The 20,352-nt window shown below is 42.4% G+C and overlaps 1 protein-coding gene across 1 annotated transcript in view; it reads right to left on the bottom strand.

Moving 5' to 3' along the window:
- Positions 1-20,352, bottom strand: part of ANO2 (anoctamin 2) — a 140,693-nt gene that overhangs the window by 48,172 nt on the left and 72,169 nt on the right. The window lies entirely within an intron of this gene.

Raw genomic sequence — 20,352 nt, 5'->3', positions numbered from 1 at the left:
CTATATCTATATCTATATCTATATCTATCCATATCCATATCCATATCCATATCCATATCCATATCCATATCCATATCCATATCCATATCCATATCCATATCCATATCCATATCCATATCCATAAATGTATGTATGTATGTATGTATGTATGTATGTATGTATGTATGTATGTTCCAGCATAACTTTGGAACGCCTTGAGTAATTTCAACCAAACTTGGTACACAGATGACTTACACTCTGGAAACAAATACTGTGAGGGTAACACACTCCTAAAACCCCTCAGGGTGTGTGTTCTGTTAAAATACAGCCTGTTGTGCCTTAAAATGGCTTCTACTGTACTGCCGTAAATGGCTTCTACTGTACAGTGCTGTGGAGTTCCAGGGTAATGGCTTCACAATATTTCACTAGGGGGCTCTTTCTGGTAAGATGGAAAATCCAACATTAGAAATTACATTTGGTTCGGACATTTCCCCCTATAAATAAATAGTCGGGCAACGCCGAGTTATCGGCTAGTATAATAATAAGAAAGCAAAGGCAGGGCCAATAGTAATAGGCACTTTGGGTGCAATCCTAAAACAAATGGAGCACCACTTGAACACCATCGGTACTGACACGTTGCCCATCAGTCAATTGCAGAAGGCAGCTTTGCTTGGAACAGCTTAACGTCCTGTGATGATATCTGTTAACACCATCGAACATCCCTTTCTGCCCTATCCCAGGAAGGACTCAATAGGAAGACAAAAATGCCAAATCCAGTCTGAACATCTGGCTGACTATGTGACGAGCCATAATACTTAAAATGATAATTAATCAAGGGACTGCCAAGGACACTCTCAGCAAAAATGACAGAGCAAGGCACTAGTATGTAAAAATAAGAGCAAACCCCACTTCCTTCTAGCATTGATTTTGTCACCGAGTTTGGTAATGAAATGTCTGCAAGAAAGCCACCAAGCTCAGAAGCCTCAGGGACCTCACAGCTACAAATAATTTCTTCTATTGGTGATAATTCAGTGTTTTTAAACAAGACAGCAGTAATTCAGTCCAAAGCGGCATCAATCAAAAGTTATTTGGCGGGTATTTCTATCATTACAGAAATCTCCCAAACACCATTTGCTATTGATAATCTATAGATTATCGATAGCAAATGGTGCACGGAATGCTGTTACCTTCCCACCAAAGGCAGTTCCTAGTTTCCTAGTTCCTAGCATTTTTACGTGCTTTTGAACTGCTAGGTTGGCAGAAGCTGGGACAAGTCACGGGAACTCACTCCATTACACGGCGCTCGGGATTTGACCCGCCAAACTGCCGACCTTTCTGATCGACAAGCTCAGCGTCTTAGCCACTGAGCCACCACGTCCCCTAAATTTCCCATAGAACACTTTAAAATAAAAACAGATAAATGAACAAACAAACAGTAAAGGGTAAACCATCTCTGCCATGATGAAATCTATTGTGGAGGGAAGCACTCTCCTTCAGAAAACAATTGGTGGCAGAATATGGATACATCACGAGACAAATCAATTCTTACAAGACCTTGCCTCTGCTTAATTGTGTGGCTTAATCACACCCAACATTTGCTGGAAAGTAGCCAGCAGGAGAAGTGATTAATGTGCCCCAAAGCACATTAAAAGGAAAGGTGCTTTGATGATCGGGTCAAAGTAGCCAAGACTGCATTTGAAGATTGATGCTTTGATCGACGGTTGGCAGAAGAGCAATAGAAATAGCGCTTATGTACTGCTTCACAATGCTTTACAGCCCTCTCTAAGCGGTTTACAATATTGGCATATTGCCCCCAACAATCTGGGTCTTCATTTTACTGACCTCGGAAGGAGGGGAGGCTGAGTCAACTTTGAGCTGGTCAGAATCGAACTACTGGCAGTCCACAGAGTTTGCCTGCAATACTGCATTCTAGCCACTGCGCAGCTTAGATAGCAATAGCACTTAGACGTATACACCGCTTCACAGTGCTTTTACAGCCCTCTCCAAGCGGTTTACCAAGCCATTCTATTTCCCCCAACTATCGATCTTGGAAGGATGGGAAGCTGAGTCATCCTTGAGCTGCTCAGAATCAAACTCCTGGCAGTGAGCTGAAATTGCTTGCAGTACTGCATTCTAACCACTGCGCCAACACTGCTCAATGGGCTCAGAAGAGCCCATTGTGTTCAACACACATGCTTCTCTCTACATTCCTTTTATCTCAACCCTGCACACAGAGCACCACTACGGTAATGGGGCAAACTCCATGCCTCTCAAAGTTGAGAAAGCATGGATTTTAGAGTAATGCATGGGAGCCACAAACACGGAGTTCGTATTTATGGATTCCCACATAATAAAAATAACATGTCAGAGTTCCCACGGATGCCCTAATTAAATCATGACCCTCAAGCCAATCTTCAAAAGATATCCAGTTATTTATTAGGAGCTTCATATCGGTACATACCCAAGTGAAGCCAGCTCTGACACCATGTAATTGACGCCCTCAATTATGACCCGGTTTCCCCACTCTCCCCAGCGGTGTGTGTCATCAATCACATCCACCAATGGGGCAGTTTTGCGGGTTGTAGAGGTCACTTCCCTCTGAGCTGCTGTAAGTAACCCTGGGATACAGTTTTGAGAGACATAAGTCTGGAATGTGCATATGTCTTTTTCTGCTGTGCTCTTTCATCGATTTCCCATATCCCCTTTCCTATGGCAACTCGAGAGCAGGCCAGGGATGCTAGGTGGTGCAGCAGTTAAGAGTGCAACATTCCAGGCTACTTCAGCTGACTGCTAGCTGCAGTTCAGCAATTCAAATCTCACCAGCTCAAGTTTGACTCAGCCTTCCACCCTTCCAAGGTGGGTAAAATAAGGACTCAGAATGTTGAGGACCAATATGTTGACTCTGTAAACTGCTTAGAGAGGACTGTAAAAGCACCATGAAGTGGTATAGAAGTCTAAGTGATATCGGTATTACTATTATCAGCTCCGTTAGGAGGAACTCAAATTTTTGAACATCATCTTCTGGAAGGACCACTGAAAAGGCAATGGCAGTAATTGCCACTGTGGGCTGGACACAATTGGAGACCTTCCCCTCCCCTAACCTCACTCCACTTCCAGGCCCTGCTCCCTTCCCTAACCTTGCCCCAATTTTTACAATCACCCCCCTGAGCATCGAGAACAAGACTTCTATATAAGGCCCAAGCTACATTCCCCTCAAAGCTTGCTTGAAAATGCCAACAGCCTCTGCCGTGCTAATGTAGCTTCGCCGATGTCTAATTAACTGTACAAATAGGGCATCTGGAAACTTTTAAATTAATTTTCCTAAAATGTGTATCCTCCTCATTATTGTTATGAGGAAAATATGTGTTGCTCTTGAACACTTTATTATTTCATAACATTTTGCTCGTCACAGATGAACTCGATCGAATTCTGGAAAACCCGAGAAGGAGCAGGTTCTTTGTTTGTCTAAGAAAATGAAGGATTTGTTCTAAATTTTGGAAAGGAGGAGATTCGGAAGGGCTGGAACTGTATTCGGGATTCCACTCCGTCTCGGAATGCTGTATTCCCCGCGGAGACACGTGGAGGATGAAGTTACTCTGCCTTCCTCTCGTACAAATTTCCCTGGACTTGGATTTTTTAAGAATTAATCCAGGCAACTACAAAGCAGTGGGGGCCCCCAATTTAATTGGGATAGTTTGGAGATATGTCATTGCACTGAACCCTGAAGTGCCTGAACCCTGAAGGAACTTTGTTTTCAGTCCTAAAGTCTTGGTGCCTTAATAGCAATAGCACTTACTTATATACCTCTTGTATCTTGTCTATTTATATACAGTGAGAGCATATGCACCAAAGACAAATTCCTTGTGTGTCGAATCATACTTGGCCAATAAAGAATTCTATTCTATTCTTCACAGTGCTTTTACAGCCCTCTCTAAGTGGATTACAGAGCCAGTGTATTGCCTCCAACAATCCAGGTCCTCATTTTACCCACCTCAGAAGGATGGAAGGCTGAGTCAACCTTGAGTTGGTCAGGATCGAACTCCAGGTTGTGGGCAGAGTCAGCCTGAAATTCTGCATTCTAACTACTGTGCCACCATGGCAGAGATAGCAATAGCACTTGGACTTATATACTGCTTTACAGTGCGTTACAGCCCTCTCTAAGTAAGCAAATAGCCCCCAACAATCTGGGTCCTCTGGAAGCCTCTAGAAGGCCCCTGAAAGCTCCGGAGGGTTAAAACCAGCCCTATGAGCAAACCAGAAATCCATCCTGAACTTCCGGTTTGCCCGTAGATCCAGTTTTTTGCACTCTGGAGGCTTCAGGGAAGCTCCTGAAGTCTCCAGAGGGTCTCCAGGGGGGTGGGGGAGGCTGTTTTCTCCCCCACAGGCTCCTATAAAGCCTCTGGAGCCTGGGGAGGGGGGAAATGGCCACCAACTGACAGGGCAACACCTCGCATGCCCTGACAAATGGCTCCACATGCCACCTTTTGCATGCGTGCCATAAGTTCGCCATCCCGGCTACATGGTTTCCTGCCTAAGCAGGGGGTTGGACTAGAAGACTTCCAAGAGAGGGGGTGAAATTCAGCAGGTTCTGACAGGTTCTGGAGAACCGGTCGTGGAAATTTTGAGTAGCTCGGAGAACCGGCAAATATCACCTCTGTGTGGCCCCAGAGTGGGATGGAACAGAGATTTCGCAGTATCCTTCCCCTGTCATGCCCACCAAGCCACGCCCACAGAACTGGTAGTTAAAAAAATTGAATTTCACCACTGCTCCAAGGTCCCTTCCAACTCTGTTCTACAGTAGACATAGCCTTTGATTGGCTGAGGGGTTTGATGGCACTCTCCTTCCTTCAGGGTCCCTGGTCAGAGCAATTCCCAGGAAGAGGGTGAAAAGTTATCATTTCATGAGAATTGGCCTCTGTGTTTCATTCTGGGAAACTAACTTCTGCCACTCTATTTCTTGCAGAGAGAGGACATTCTGTTTTTGGCTTCCTTCTGCCAGCAGGAATTCCCATCAGAGCTGATGGGTAGCCTCAGGCCTGGGAAAGAACTTGTTCTCCGGCTATATCAGGGACCTCATTTCCCTCCAGGTGTTCTTTGCTAATGAGAAATTACTAGCGGAATGAAAAAAAACAAAAACAAAAATAGGAGACCAGGACCTGCCTTCCTGCTACAGAGTTCAAGAACTCAAGGAGAACTTTCCAGAACTCCAGGAGGGGGTCGTTGAATATTTTGAGGATTTTCCATGCCCGCTGGCTGGTGCTTATGATAAAGGCCTTGCTGTAGAATCAGATGGGAAGAGAAGTTGAGATGATTGTTCGGAGTGCCATGCCACCAATATACGGAGGACCTTCAGTACTGGTGGCACGGTGGTTAGAAGGCAGTATTGCAGGCTAACTCTGCCCACAGCCTGGAATTCAATCCTGATGGAACTCAAGGTTGACTCAGCCTTCCATCCTTCCCAGGTCAGTAAATTGAAGACCCTGACTATTGGGGGCAATCAGTGGTGGGATTCAAATAATTTAACCACCGGTTCTCTGCCCTAATGACCAGCTGGGTAAGCGTGGCTCAGTGGTCATTTGACTGGTTGGACATGGCCAACTCAACGTCACTCATGTCGATGGGCGGTTTGCCTTAGCAGTTACAATGTAATAAGTGTTAACTGGAAATGCAGTTTCTGTAAGCAGGCAATAAAGATTAGACTAGAAACAACACCTAAGGAGGGCTATAAAGCACTATAAAGTGGTATATAATTCTAAGTGCTATTGCTATTGCCTTTCTCCAGATAGCCCGTCAGGAAGCGAATTCACACAGCATACTAGTGGCTGTGAAAGCACCTTGTATGACATGTTGAAGCAATATCATTCCCCCCACCCACCCCAGTTGCAGTCTTTCAATTTCCTCTAACCACAGCACTCAATCTTGTCTACATAACGGGAGCGCTGGGTTAACAGCCTTCATTTTAAATGCCTCCTTTCAATTTCCTATGTCATTAGGAGTTGCATAAGACATCGCCAAGAGGAACCATTAACCTCTGGAGGAACCTCTGCTGAGGATCTTAAGCACCCAGCAATATTTTATCCACAAATTGCTCTTCAAGGGAAAAAAAAATGAAAGGGAGGAGGGGGGGAAAGAGAGGACTCTGGAATGATGATGTCATCAAGAATAAAAAGCACATCTGCAGCTAGACTTTAATAAGGCTCTCATTAACGGTAGAATACGCCCTCCCATGGAGGCTCGACACGGAGAGGAAGATTTAATGTTGCCAAAATGTGAATCGGAAAAGGAACACAGGTCTGCGAGATTTTTGCCCCTTGCCGCGTTTCCTCTTCCATATTGAGAACTTCCTGCAAGCCGCTTGTAATAATTTCATAGAGAAATAAAGCATCGTTTGAATTGGACAGATCTCTACTTCTTGATATTCATTTACCTGTTCTAAAGGCAGCCACTAAAAAGCAGAGACATCACCCTGCCAACAAAAGTGGGTATAGTCAAGACTTTGGTTTTCCCAGTTGCAATGGGTGGCTTTGAAAGTTGGACCATAAGGAAGGCTGAGCGCCAAAGAATGGAGGCCTTTGACCCCCCCAAAAGGGGGCCAATGTGACCTTAGAACACTGCAATTTGCCTAGTGTTCAAATCTGTCAAGATCTTTTTGGATCTTGAGCTTGTCTTCTTTAAAATACTTTTTAAAAAAAAAAAGAAAAGAAAAGAAATATAATATCTCAGTTCCTCTTGATGCTACTCCGATGGGCTATAGGGAAAGCAATGTTTTGCCCTGTTCATTAAAAGCAAAAAGCCCGATTAGCCGTAAGAACGGAACGACAACAGATCCCCTGGTGTTTCTTACAGCACAAAGTCATAGTAAGAGTTTTTAGGAGGCCTGGCAAATAGCTTTTCAGAAGGGAAAATCCATTAGGCAATTGTTCAGTGCCTGGAAAGAGAACAAAGCAAGTAGGAATTTGCAGGAATTCCATACATTTAAAGTCTCGCTCCTTCAAAATCACTTATGCATCTACCTTTCATCGTGCACCAAGGCCCTCTGGGATTAATTGGGATTCTCATCTTTAAAACAAGAAAAAAAAAACCTGTTTCTCAGATTAGTGTCAGGATCTTTCTTTTCTCCGTTTTTTTTCCCCAGTACTTTATTCCGATGGCCTTTCATAAATTGAATATTGTATAGCAGAAGGTTAAGGAAGAAACCACAGATAATTATATATTTTTGTCATCAATTTTTCATCTGTCCCTTATGACATCCTATCTAATGTTGTCGGTTCTGTATAAAAACTCTGTTGTGGTCTGCCGGTGGCCTGAGGAAGTGGCAGCGGATTCGGACAGTGAGGAGGTTGGGGAGGAACATGGGCCAGTCCTGGAGTCTGGGGAAGGCTCGGATGAGGGCTCTGTGTCGGAGGCAGAGAGGGGGCCAGAGCCGTATGCCAGTTATCAGCTGCCTTCGGAGTCAGACATCAGTGAGGCAGATGAACAACTGGAGCCTGTTCCCAGGGTGCGCATGCGCAGAGCTGCTAAGAGGCAAGAACAATTGAGAAAAAAAGAGTGACTCGGGAGTAAGGCTTGGAGATGATTGGCCCCTCCCATAAGACATAAAAGTGGAGCAAACGGGCATGAGCCTTTGCAGAAAGTAATTAGTTCATCTAGTCGGTTCAAGCTCTGAGAAGCTCTGTTTGACTCTGTGCTACGTTTGGCCTTGTAAAACTAATTTGGCAATTAGGTCTCTGTCAGCGTTTCAAGGGAGATAAAGGCGGGTGCTTATCAACATTACCCTGAAAGACTGTGGCAACTCGAGCAGACATCTGTCGGAATCTTCACAGAATGTTTGTGGATCATTATGGGCTGTGAATGACCATAATTCACAGCCATCTAAATAAAAAACGGTTTTGGGGACTAAGTTTGTGATTTATGCTTTCTCGGGAAGCCTAAGTCAGAAAAAAACCACCATGTTTTCACATCTTTCTTGCATCTTGATTGTATTTGCACGTAAGGCCACCAAGCTAAGTCCACTCTTTGGTTTTGTCGTTCCTGTTTGGTTTTTAGTTCCCCATTCTCATTTAAAATGTCTTTACAGGATACATTTTTTTCCAAGTTGAGAACATTTGGATGTATCAATGCACTCATTGTACAAAGCCAGACTGGTATTTTCATATAAGGTAAAGGTTCCCTTCGCACTTATGTGCTAGTTATTCCCTACTCTAGGGGGCGTTGCTCATCTCCGTTTCAAAGCCAAAGAGCCAGCGCTGTCCGAAGACGTCTCCGTGGTCATGTGGCCGGCATGACTAAATGCCGAAGGTGCACAGAACGCTGTTACCTTCCCACCAAAGGTGGTGCCTATTTGTCTACATGCTTTCGAACTGCTGGGTTGGCAGAAGCTTGGACAAGTAACTGGAGCTCACTCTGTTACATGGCGCTAGGGATTCGAACCATGATTTATTTTTTTCCCATACTAATAGTAAAGCATTTCTCATGGAGTGTCTTTGAAAATATCTACGTACCATACTCTTTCCACCCCATAGAAAGGAATGCCACCCTAATTGGAGACCATGTCCCTCCAATAATAGTAATCTTCTATGCCTCAAATTTATCTATCCTTTCACCCATGCAAGTATTGATGCCTGATAGTATAGTTCTGAGTCCTCCAAGTCCTCCTCCTCTTCCTCCTCCTCTTCCATTCCACAACCCCTACTCCCTTTTAACACTGGTGATGAAACGTCTTCAAGAAAACAAGCAAGCTCAGAGAGCACCAAGGACCCCACTGTCCTCTTCCTCCTCCTCTCTTCTCTCCTCCTCTTCCTCCTGTCCTCTCTCCTCCTTCTCCTCCTCCTCCATTCCATAAACCCTACTCCCTTCTAGCACTGATGATGCCACCTACTTAGGGTAATGAAACGTCTGCAAGAAAACATCCAAACTCAGAGAGCACCAAGGAACCCACAGTCTTCCTCCCCCTCCTCCACTTCCTCCTCCCCCTCCTCCTCCTCCTCTATAAACCCTTCTCCCTTCTAGCACTGATGATGCTACCTAATTAGGGTAACGAAACATCTGCAAGAAAACAAGCAAGCTCAGAGAGCACTAAGGACCCCACAGTCGTCATCCTCCTCCTCCTCCTCCTCCTCCTCCTCTCTTCTCTCCTCCTCTTCCTCCTGTCCTCTCTCCTCCTTCGCCTCTTCCTCCATTCCACAAACACTACTCCCTTCTAGCACTGATGATGCTACCTAGTTAGGGTTATGAAATATCGGTAAGAAAACAAGCAAGCTCAGAGAGCACCAAGGACCTCACAGTCCTCCTCCTCCTCTTCCTCTTCCTCCTCTTCCTCTTGTCCTCTCTCCTCCTTTTCCTCTTCCTCCTCTCCTCCTCCTCCATCATTCCACAAACCCTACTCCCTTCTAGCACTGATGATGCTCCCTAGTTAGGGTAATGTAATGTCTGCAAGAAAACAAGAGAGAGCTCAGAGAGCTTCATAATATTCGGGTTAGTTGCAAGGCCATATAAGGACTCGGTGAATACATCCCTGCAGGCACCAAGGCCTCTAAAACCCCTGGAATCCGGCACGGACTGTGAAAATCTCTCCAGGCCATCTGGTGCTGAGGCTTCGTGGAATCAGCTGCGTATGCGATACAAAAATAGGGCAAATCCAGAACGCTTCAGATCACCCTGCGAAAGCAACCTCTTACCAAAAACAAATAAATACATAAATTCTGAATGATGTACAGGTAGTCCTCGACCTAAGACCCGTGTGTCTAAGCAAGGCAGTTCTTAAGTGAGAGTCGCCTCATTTAACCATCTCTCTTGTCCCAATTGTCAGCTTGTTGTTGCAAAATGAATCCGGTTTTCCCCAGCGAATTTGCTTGTTGCAAAAAGGGACCAAACGGCGACCCTAGGACGCTGCAACCGTCATAAATATGAATCAACTGATAAGCATCCGTACGCAGACCACGTGGCTAGGGGGTTGTTGCTACGGCTGTATGTCATTTATTTCAGTGCCCTTGTAGCTTCGAATGGTCCCTAAATAAGAGGCTGTAAGTTGAGGACTGCCTGAACTTTAGGGATAGAATCAAGATCACGTGAAGGGTTAATACCACTTTATAAGGCCTTGGTAAGGCCACACTTGGAATACGGCATTCAGTTTTGGTCGCCACGATGTAGAAAAGATGTGGAGACTCTAGAAAGAGTACAGAGAAGAGCAACAAAGAGGATTAGGGGACTGGAGGCTAAAACATATGAAGAACGGTTGCAGGAACTGGGCATGTCTAGTTTAATAGAAAGATGGACTAGGGGAGACATGATAGCAGTCTTCCAATATCTCAGGGGTTGCCACAAAGTAGAGGGAGTCAAACTATTTTCCAAGGCACCTGAGGGCAGAACAAGAAGCAATGGGTGGAAACTAATCAAGGAGAGAAGCAACTTAGAACTGAGGAGAAATTTTCTAACAGTTAGAACAATTAATCAGTCGAACAACTTGCCTCCAGAAGTTGTGAATGTCCCAACACTGGCGGTTTTAAAGAAGTGATTGGACAACCCTTTGTCTGAAATGGCATAGGGTTTCCTGCATGAGCAGGGGGTTGGACTAGAAGACCTCCAAGGTCCCTTCCCACTTTGCTGTTCTATTCTATTCTATTCTATTCTATTCTATTCTATTCTATTCCATTCCATTCCATCCCATCCCATCCCATCCCATCCCATCCCATCCCATCCCATCCCATCCCATCCCATCCCATCCCATGCCACTTCTGTTCAGCTCTGCTCCTGTCTGCTCTCCGCTCCGCTCCATTCCATATATTCTATTCTATTCTATTCTATTCTATTCTATTCTATTCTATTCTATTCTATTCTATTCTATTCTATCCTATCCTATCCTATCCTATCCTATCCTATCCTATCCTATCCTATCCTAATCTATCCCATCCCATCCCATCCCACTCCACTCCATTCCAATGTATTCCTTGAGATAAAAAATGGTTTTTTGCCCATCCTTCTGAAAAACGGTCTTTAAGCAGTATTTTTCTGCACTACAATTCTAGCTGTATCCACACCTACCTGGATCATCAAAATGACATAGAAAGACTTGGATCGCTGTCTTAAATTTTCATCCAATTGGACCGCTCCTAACATATACAAAGGGGCCTGAAGCCTATTCACATTTTGGGGTCATTTCAAAGCACGTGCTATTGGGAAAGACTTCCAAGCTTGGCTTCTATTGCCTATTTCATTCTTATGATCACTTGATGTCCTTTTCTGGGAATAAAACTTCTTCTTTTTTTAAAAAAAAATAGTCAATAGTTCCCCTGAGGATAATGCTATGTCCTATTTTGTATATGGTAAATATGTTTTCACTATCAGCTGTACCTTAATTTGGGAGGTGGGGGGTGGGTGGGTTGGAAAATAATGTGAGAATTAGATCTCATGACAACTAAACTTCTCCAAACTGTGAACTGATCCTGCTTCTTTTGCCCCCTCCCTTCTGAATAATAATAATAATAATAATAATAATAATAATAATAATAATAATAATCCACTGGAATTTGTGCAAAAATTATAATATTAAAACAGCAACAAACTGGTGGGAACATAAGCCTGAAAACGTCATCGAGGGTCAGATGGTCAAGATCTTGTGGGATTTTCGCATACAAACGGATAAAATACTGGCGCATAACACACCAGACATCACACTGGTTGAGAAAAAGAAGGTTACAATCATAGACATCGTAATACCAGGTGATAGCAGGGTCGCCGAGAAGGAATATGAAAAAATCGCAAAATACCAGGATTTAAAAATCGAAATCCAACGATTATGGCACAAACCAGCAGTGGTAATTCCAGTGGTAATCGGCACACTGGGTGCTATTCCAAAAGCACTGGAATTACATTTAAAACAGTTAAAAATTGACAAAATCACCATCAGTCAAATGAAAAAGGCCGCATTGCTTGGATCTGCACACATATTACGAAAATACGTTACAACATCCTAGGCCCCTGGGTGGGGCCCGACTAGTAATTAATGCCAAATCCGGCGAAACAACTGGCCGCTGTGATACAATTCTTTTGATGCAATAATAACAATAATAATAATAATTGCATGAGGATTGTAGGCTTTTCATCTGACAACAGAGCATTTCTGGGGATTCTTGTTTTGGGATTTAATCTTCCTTCGGATAAACATAATTCATAAATTCTCTGAGATTCTTATTCCTGGCCTTGAGTTTTCTGTCAGATGGTCAGAGGGAAGCAATTATGCATACGGAATGGGGATCCTTTGGGAATTCCAAATCTATCCCTTGTTTTCCAAATAAAACCGCCTTTGGGATTTTAAATTAGCAGCCAAGGGGTGGCTCTCGCAAAAGGCACATGGGTTAGTCTATCACAGATCCGATCGCAGCTTTCCAGGGGTTTTCTATTTACAGAATAAGAGAGGGGTCCTTGGTGCTCTCTGAGTTTGGTTGGTTTCTTGCAGATGTTTCATTACCCAAACTAGATAACATCTTGAACGATTACAATCCTGGAAAGACAGAGCCACCAAGCACTTTGCTACTCTTGCTGAGAACTTTATTTAATAGCACTTTTATAGTGAACGCTCATAAATAAATAAATAAATATAATATTTATTTATTTTATTTATTAACGATCATATCTTCCAAAGTCTTGCAGGGCAGAAATATTAAATAGGGACTTTTCATTAGTATCATCATCTCTTTATCTATTAAACAGGGATGCTTTATAATTTAGAATGTTTAATTAGTTGAGTCCAATTGCAGCTGGACCTGTATTGCTGGAAGGAGGTTTAAAAAATGGGTTTAAGGTTTGGAGGGAGGGGGAGGTTTGCACATCTTTTGATAACACTAGCAATAGCTTCTTTGCTCAATAGCTTCTTTGCTCAAGCTATGCTGGAACATAGATACATGTCTATGTTCCAGCATAACTCTGGAACGCCTTGAGCAATTTCAACCAAACTTGGTACACCGTTTTGCTCTCTGGAAACCAATACTATGGGGGTAAGACACACCTAACACCCCTCGGTGTGTGTGTTCTGTTAAGAAATCACCTGTTGTGCCTCAAAATGGCTTCTACCGTACTGCCGTAAAATGGTTTCTACGGTGCAGTGCCGTGGAGTTCGCCATGGTAGCTGCTTCACAGTATTCTACAAAGGGGCTCCCTCTACTAAGGGGGAAAATCCAACATTAGAAATTAAGGTGGTATCACGTGACACTTCTGGGGCCACAGGGAAAACATTTGGAACTAATATAATTGCCGCCAAAATCAGGGCTTTTCCTATCTAATACAGGATTGGGATAAATAAATATCCAAGCAATGCCGGGTTATCAGCAAGTATTAAAATATTAAGCCCGTTAATAAAGACACCATGATTCTGTTGGTGTCTTCAGCTTCTTTGTTTGCGAAAGAAAGCTATTTCCTCTCTCTCGCCTCTCTCAAAGGGATAAAGCAGAAATTCAGAATTTGACTTTGCATTTGAATATGTCCTCATTTCTGCTTTCTTTTCAATATCCCTCCCTCCTCCCCCCCCCACAATTTTGTGATGCATTTTTTTTCTGGTAGGGAAAAAAAGAGTGCATTAGAGAGAGAGCCGCTGAAGGCTGCATGGGCACGAAGGAAAGTGGCGTATAAAAAATGGAAATGAAAAGAAAGGCAAAGTTTCGTCTGAGCTTCTAAGAAAGAAAGGGGGAGAAAAAAAAATCACAAACAGATGCAGGAGTGGAATGGAATTAATGGAACAAACATAGATGCCAGAAAAATGCTCAAACCTTCTTGAAAAGAAATACTTTCCGGCTTGTACCCCACCCTTCCGTTGGGTTTCTGGCACCCCAAAACACTTTCTCAAGCTGGTTTGTCACCAGAAGCTTCCAAGATACATCTTGGTGGTGGACCAGTTTCCTGCTTCGTTGTGACAGTGCCACCACATGTCAAATTTGGGGATTTTCTCTCTCTCTCTGTTCCTTGGGTTTAGATAAGGGAGAAAATGCTTTACGGAGCCCCGATTTTCCAGGAGAGCGATTCAAAATTGCAGCACAAAATTGACACGAGGCAGGGGGACATCTAGAACCAGCCCTTAACGGATGAATAAACCAAGCTGAGGAGAATTCACGTCAAGTGTTTCCATGCCATGAAAGACACGCTGGAGCAGCTCTGCAACATTAAAGGAATGTTGTTGGGGACACGCAACCAGAAGGACAAAGAACATGTTCAAGAGAAACGATAAAACAAATGTTCTCGCACAACGACAGTCCTTTCTCTAGAGTCACTCTCCACACACACACACACACACACACACACACACACACACACACTGTTCCCCCCAAAATAAGACCTCTGCAGATAATAAGACCAATGGGGGTTTTGAGCACATGTGCTAAAATAAGCCCTCCACAAAAATATTGCAACACAGAAGCAGCCATGAGGTGACCATGCCCTCTGCCTCCTGCACCTCAAAATAATAAGACCTCCCCGAAAATAAGGCCAAGCACTTATTTGGGGTGGGGGAGGGGGTCAAAAGAAAATAAGACCCTGTCTGGCTGGGGGATTCTGGAAGTTGAAGTCCACAGGACTTAAAGTTGCCAAGGTTGAGAAACACTGCTCTAGACAATCATAAAAGGAAGAAATAGGAGTTGAATTTTATCCTGAGGGTAGTAAATGCTCTGGGAATACCTCATTCCCTTCAATGAGTTCAAATCTTCAAGACAAGGTGATTTGCATCCCGGGGTGATGAAAAATCTTTAAATAAAATGTGGAGAGCACACAGAAAAAAGGCAATGTGGCAGATGACTGCAGAGGGATCACTTTATCCCTTAACTTTAAAAAAAAATGATTCAGAAAAGGAAGTCCTGAAAAATCACAAACCAGCTAGTCTGACCTTAATACATCAGAATATTCCAAGCAACATCCTACAGCAATTGGTCTGGAAATGTTGCAATTAAGTCGCTGAAATTATTCGTCGACATGCACACGTCAGATCAATCTTATTTCATTTTTAGATTGGAAAACCACAAGTACATTGCGAGGATGCGGAGGGCATGAAACATCTTGATTTGAGAAAAGTTGAGCAAATTATGGGTTGGTGAATCCATTCCTGGATCAGCAAGCTGAAAATATGTGTTAGGTCAAGGGTCAAGAGTTGATGCTAGACTCAGTACTCTCCGATGCTTTTTTTAAATAACAGAATAACAGAATTGGAAGGGACCTTGGAGGTCTTCTAGTCCAACCCCCTGCCTAGGCAGGAAACCCGACACCACTTCAGACAAGGGATTGTCCAACATCTTCTTAAAAACTTCCAGTGTTGGAGCATTCACAAATTCTGGAGGCAAGTTGTTCCACTGATTAATTGTTCTAACTGTCAGGAAATTTCTCCTCAGTTCTAAGTTGCTTCTCTCCTTGATTAGTTTCCACCCATTGCTTCTTGTCCTGCCCTTGGGTGCTTTGGAGAATAGCTTGACTCCCTCTTCTTTGTGGCAACCCCTGAGATATTGGAACACTGCTATCATGTCTCTCCTAGTCCTTCTTTTCATTAAACTAGACTTACCCAGTTCCTGCAATCATTCTTCATGCATTTTAGTCTCCAGCCTCCTAATTAAAATCTTTATATTAGTTTAGTTAATAACTAAAGGGCAAATGGCATAGAACTGAGATGCTTTATGAACTAGAAGGTAGAAGTGAATTTCTACCTTTTTGCAACCTTTTGACAAGCAAGGCCAATGGGGAAGCCAGATTCATCTAACAACTGGGCTACTAACTGATCCATTGCAGTGATTCACTGAACAACCGAAGCAAGAAAAGTCGTAAAACTCACTTAACAAATATCTCACTTAACAATAGAAATGTTGGGCTTAATTGTGGTCATACATCGAGGACTACCTGTGGATACATATGTTGAACCAAGACTGGTGTGTCAGCTCCTTGAAAAAGAGTGTTAATGCACACATAATATCCTTATGCTGGTGAATTTGCAGATAAGAATATTTCTATGTATTAACGGGGGGGGGGGATGATACTGTTTTGAAGAGAAAGGTTCTTAATCCAAATTATGGGTGTTTATTCAAATTGCAATGGATGGCTGTGAAAGTTGGACCATAAGGAACGCTGAGCACCAAAGAATGGAGGCCTTTGAACTCTGGTGCTGGAGAAGGACTCCTGTGAGTCCCTTGGACTGCAAGGCCATCCAACCAGTCAGTCCTAGAGGAGGTCAACCTTGACTGCTCTTTAGAAGGCCAGATCCTGAAGAGGAAACTCAAAGACTTTGGCCACCTAATGAGAAGGAAGGACTCACTGGAGAAGAGCCTCATGCTGGGAACAATGGAGGGCAAAAGAAGAAGAGGATGGCAGAGAAGGAGGTGGCTGGATGGCGTCTCCAAAGCAGTCTGCATGAGCTTAAATGGACTCCAGAGAATGGTAGAGGACAGGAAGGCCTGGAGGAACGTTGTCCATGGGGTCGCAATGAGTCGGACACAACTTTGCAACTAACAACAACAACATCCAAATCTTTTCAGAATCAGTTTCTTAGAATTTGTTATCTGTGTCCTCTTTTTCAGTACGGATAATTATTTATAATTATTCTGTTTGTTTTGCGGCTTCACCTCATGCGTCCACTGTGAATGCTTCCGCTCTCTTTACAATTTTAGCAACAAATAATTCTTCCCAAATATTAGCACCTTTAGGGCGCTCTTCTGGCGATAAATTACCATTTACCTTTTTGTCTTGGATTTCTTCTCCTGGCAAGTTCTTTTCAAGACCGCTGATAAAATATTTACGGCAACATGAAGTTCATTACCTTAATGGCCAAACCTGTTATTCGCTTTAGCTGTATTGCAATAGCTAAATTGCTGCCATTAACTGCAAGGGAATCTCCCGTTTTAGAAGACTCACCTACATGACTCTGATTACAAAGAATCAGGCAGTTAATGCTGTCTATTTTTTTTAAAAAAGGAAAATGTAGGTTTAGGATTACCCAAAGGCATCAGAGGAGCCGCTATCAAACCCAGCTCAAATTGTATAATCAAAAGAGATTTAAGCGGATTGTTTATGGACAATGCAAATTCTTGTTGTGGTTCTAAAAGACTGATGAAAAATAAGCTTATCTAAGATATTGTTTCACCCACAGCTCCAGAAAAATAATAATCTGCAACTCTCACATTGTGGTTATCCCAGAATATCAATTTCCTCTTATGAATCAAATGTAAGCCTCCAGCAACATTCACCTATATCTTTCTGCCTTAAATGCAAAAGAAATATTCCAGATTAACAGAACTGGAAGGGACCTTATAGGTCATCTAGTCCAACTCCTAGTTGTCTACTCCTGCTCAAGCAGGAGACCCTACACCATTTCTGACAAGTAGTTACCCAAAGTAACTAGCTTTGGGGTGGCACTAACTAAAATGGCAAGGGACAAACAATATCTATCCAATTACACCCGGGGTTTTTTTTTTCTTTTTCCTTTTGTTTTATTCAAACAAAATTTTGTTTTGTTTTGATTTAAATTCCCCAAAACTAACTTTGACTAACGGCGAAGCTGAAATTCCAGGAACTTTAAAACCCCTTCTTCGTATGAAATCAGAGTTGAAAAAAGCTTGCTCAGAATCCTATCAATTTGTTTAAATAATGTAGTAGGTATTAATAACCTTGATATCCTGATGATACAGATGATAGATAGATAGACAGACAGATAGACAGACAATAGATATAGACACAGTTGTTAGCTAGATAGCTAGATTAGATGGATGCATGGATGGATGCATGGATGGATGGATGGATGGATGCATGGATTCATGGATGGATGGACAAATGGATGGATGGACAAATGGACAGAGACAGATAGAGGTAGGTAGGCTGGCCTGCAGTTTGGCAGGCAGGCAGGCAGGCAGATATCACTTTAGGAGTGACATTCATTTTGGGGGGGAAAAACTTTCCCCTAAGACCTAAGGCATTTTAAACCATCAGTTAATATCAATATAGTAAACAGTAAATGGTAACGGAGTTGGAAGGTACCTTGAAGGTCATCTAGTCCAACCCCCTGCTCACGCAGGAGACCTGTACTAGGGATTCGAACCCCCGAACTGCCGACCTTTCTGATTGACAAGCTCAGTGTCTTAGCCACTGAGCCACCTATCTCCAGTTAAATAGTTGGATATGTTTGCCATTGAAGAGATCTTCCTAGGATATTCAAACTATATTTAAAACTCCAAATTTTAGATTCCCACAGATACCATACAGCGTATAGGAAATATATTAGACTTCTTCTGGTTGAGTGAACAATCTGAAATCTTACTAAACTGTTGCACTGCATTTTTTTGATAAAGAACGCTAATAATAATCAAAAAGACATAGGATATCATCAGCCTATAACAACAGTTTGCATTCAACACCTGCCATATTGCGACCTCAAATGTTCTTCAATTGCTGGATCCAATAAGCCAAAGATTCCACATGCAAATCTATATATATAAAAGCCAAATACTCATCACTCCTCACAAAATCTCCAGAACTGTAAAGCATATAAACTTGAAATTTGGCATTTATGTTCCTCTGGATTCTAAGTGCTCGCTAAGAAAGGATTTTTCAAAATGACCATCAGATCATTAGTATTTATTGTACAGTAATTAACACAATCTGATGCTAAGGAGTTCTACTCCCCCTCCCCATCTGAAAAGAACTCTGTTTCAACTGCCAGTTGCCTCACGTTCCGTTACATCAGTTCAAACTGGCAGGTGTTCCACTCCTTCACTCAGGAGTGGTCTGGGGCTCTTTACAGTACTAAACATTGGCACCTCACCAAAATGTCTACACCTTCCACCTATGGAACTATTTCTGGACTCAAGGCAGTGGGAGTGATATTCCCTTTTTTGTTTCAATCACTGACCACCACTGAGCCAATAAATTGAACTGGAGTGATCCGGATTTCTCCTGCATTGCCCGATCACATAGTTTCATCGCGAAGCAGGGGTATCCAGCTAGTTAAATAAAAGAATAGATAGCCAACACAAAAAGACCTATTTTAACACACTGCGGTGATCTCTTTATGTGACATTTATTGACAAATCTAATTCATTCTCAGTAAATAAGGTTGTTTTAAGGTGGCAGCGTGGTAATTAAGATAATTATGAAATTATCTGCTTTAACCAGTCTTATCAAATAACAATTTATTTCCGCTCCAGGGACTTTGGCATATAAACTCCACTTACTGGTAAGAGTTGCCCCAGGGCATGATCAACCACGAAGACAATGTGATATGATGAGACCTTCTGAACCTCCATTCCAATGTCCACCTGCATCTTCCTCTTCTTCAGAAGTAAGCGATGTATGGATCCAGCTCATACCAACCACCCATAATATCACTGATAGCTTGAAATAGATCTATACTAGTCTCCCTTTATTTATTTATCAGCACAAATTATATATATATATATATATATATATATATATATATATATATATATATATATATATATATATATATATATATATATATATATATATATATATATATATATATATATATATATATATATATATATATATATATATATATATATATATATATATATATATATCTGAGTTCTAAGACAACAATTCTTCAGCTTCTTCCCAAGAACAAGGGAATATGGGGTTACAGTGTTATTGTCTTGGGAGGCATCAATTCGAAAACAAGTCTTCCTTAGAAAGCCCAGCTTAGCAACAGCATGCAAATAAGCAGGTCGTTTAATGTGGCCTTTTTTTCATTTTTGTAAAAAAATAATAATAATAACTAATGCGCCTTGTGAAATACAGAATTCCTTCTGTATGAGACATATGCCAAGATCCCACTGTCTCTTCTTTTAAATGCCTTCAAAGATTCTCCCTTAATAGACTCCCATGCAAGATTGAGATTGTCTTGTCTTACACGGGAAAAGACCCGAATACAACAAGACCAGCATATTGTGTTTGTGTGTGCGCGTGTATTTAATGCACCATAACACTCTGAGCACTAGCAAAGATAATATAATGTTCTTTAAGTTTTGCTCAACTTTCCTTGCCTTTTATGGTGAAACCCCAACCTGGGAGAGCGAATCGTAGTTCTTCCTTAGTATGAAACTCCATTCCTCCACAGCATTATATATTTGTAACTTGTTATGCCACAGACTTAGTACACCGCCTTGGTCTTCGCCCGAACCAGTAGTAAAATATGCTTTTAAAAAAAGGTTCAACTGGGCAACAATCAGCTATGCCTGATTGTCTGTGAGGTGCCTGCTTGTCGGAGGGACCATTTTCCGTGAAATCCAGTTGCCTTTACATTGTGTGTGAGTCAATCGTGCACCTGGTCACATGACCAACAAGCCGCGTCCAACTAATCACATGACCACAAAGCCACACCCACACAGTCACATGCCCACC

This window comes from Natrix helvetica (genome assembly GCF_964273705.1).
Source record: "Natrix helvetica genome assembly, chromosome: 6".
Taxonomy (NCBI): Eukaryota; Metazoa; Chordata; class Lepidosauria; order Squamata; family Natricidae; genus Natrix; species Natrix helvetica.
The sequence above is the reverse complement of the archived record's forward strand: the minus strand, read 5'-3'. Positions and strand labels throughout refer to the sequence as shown.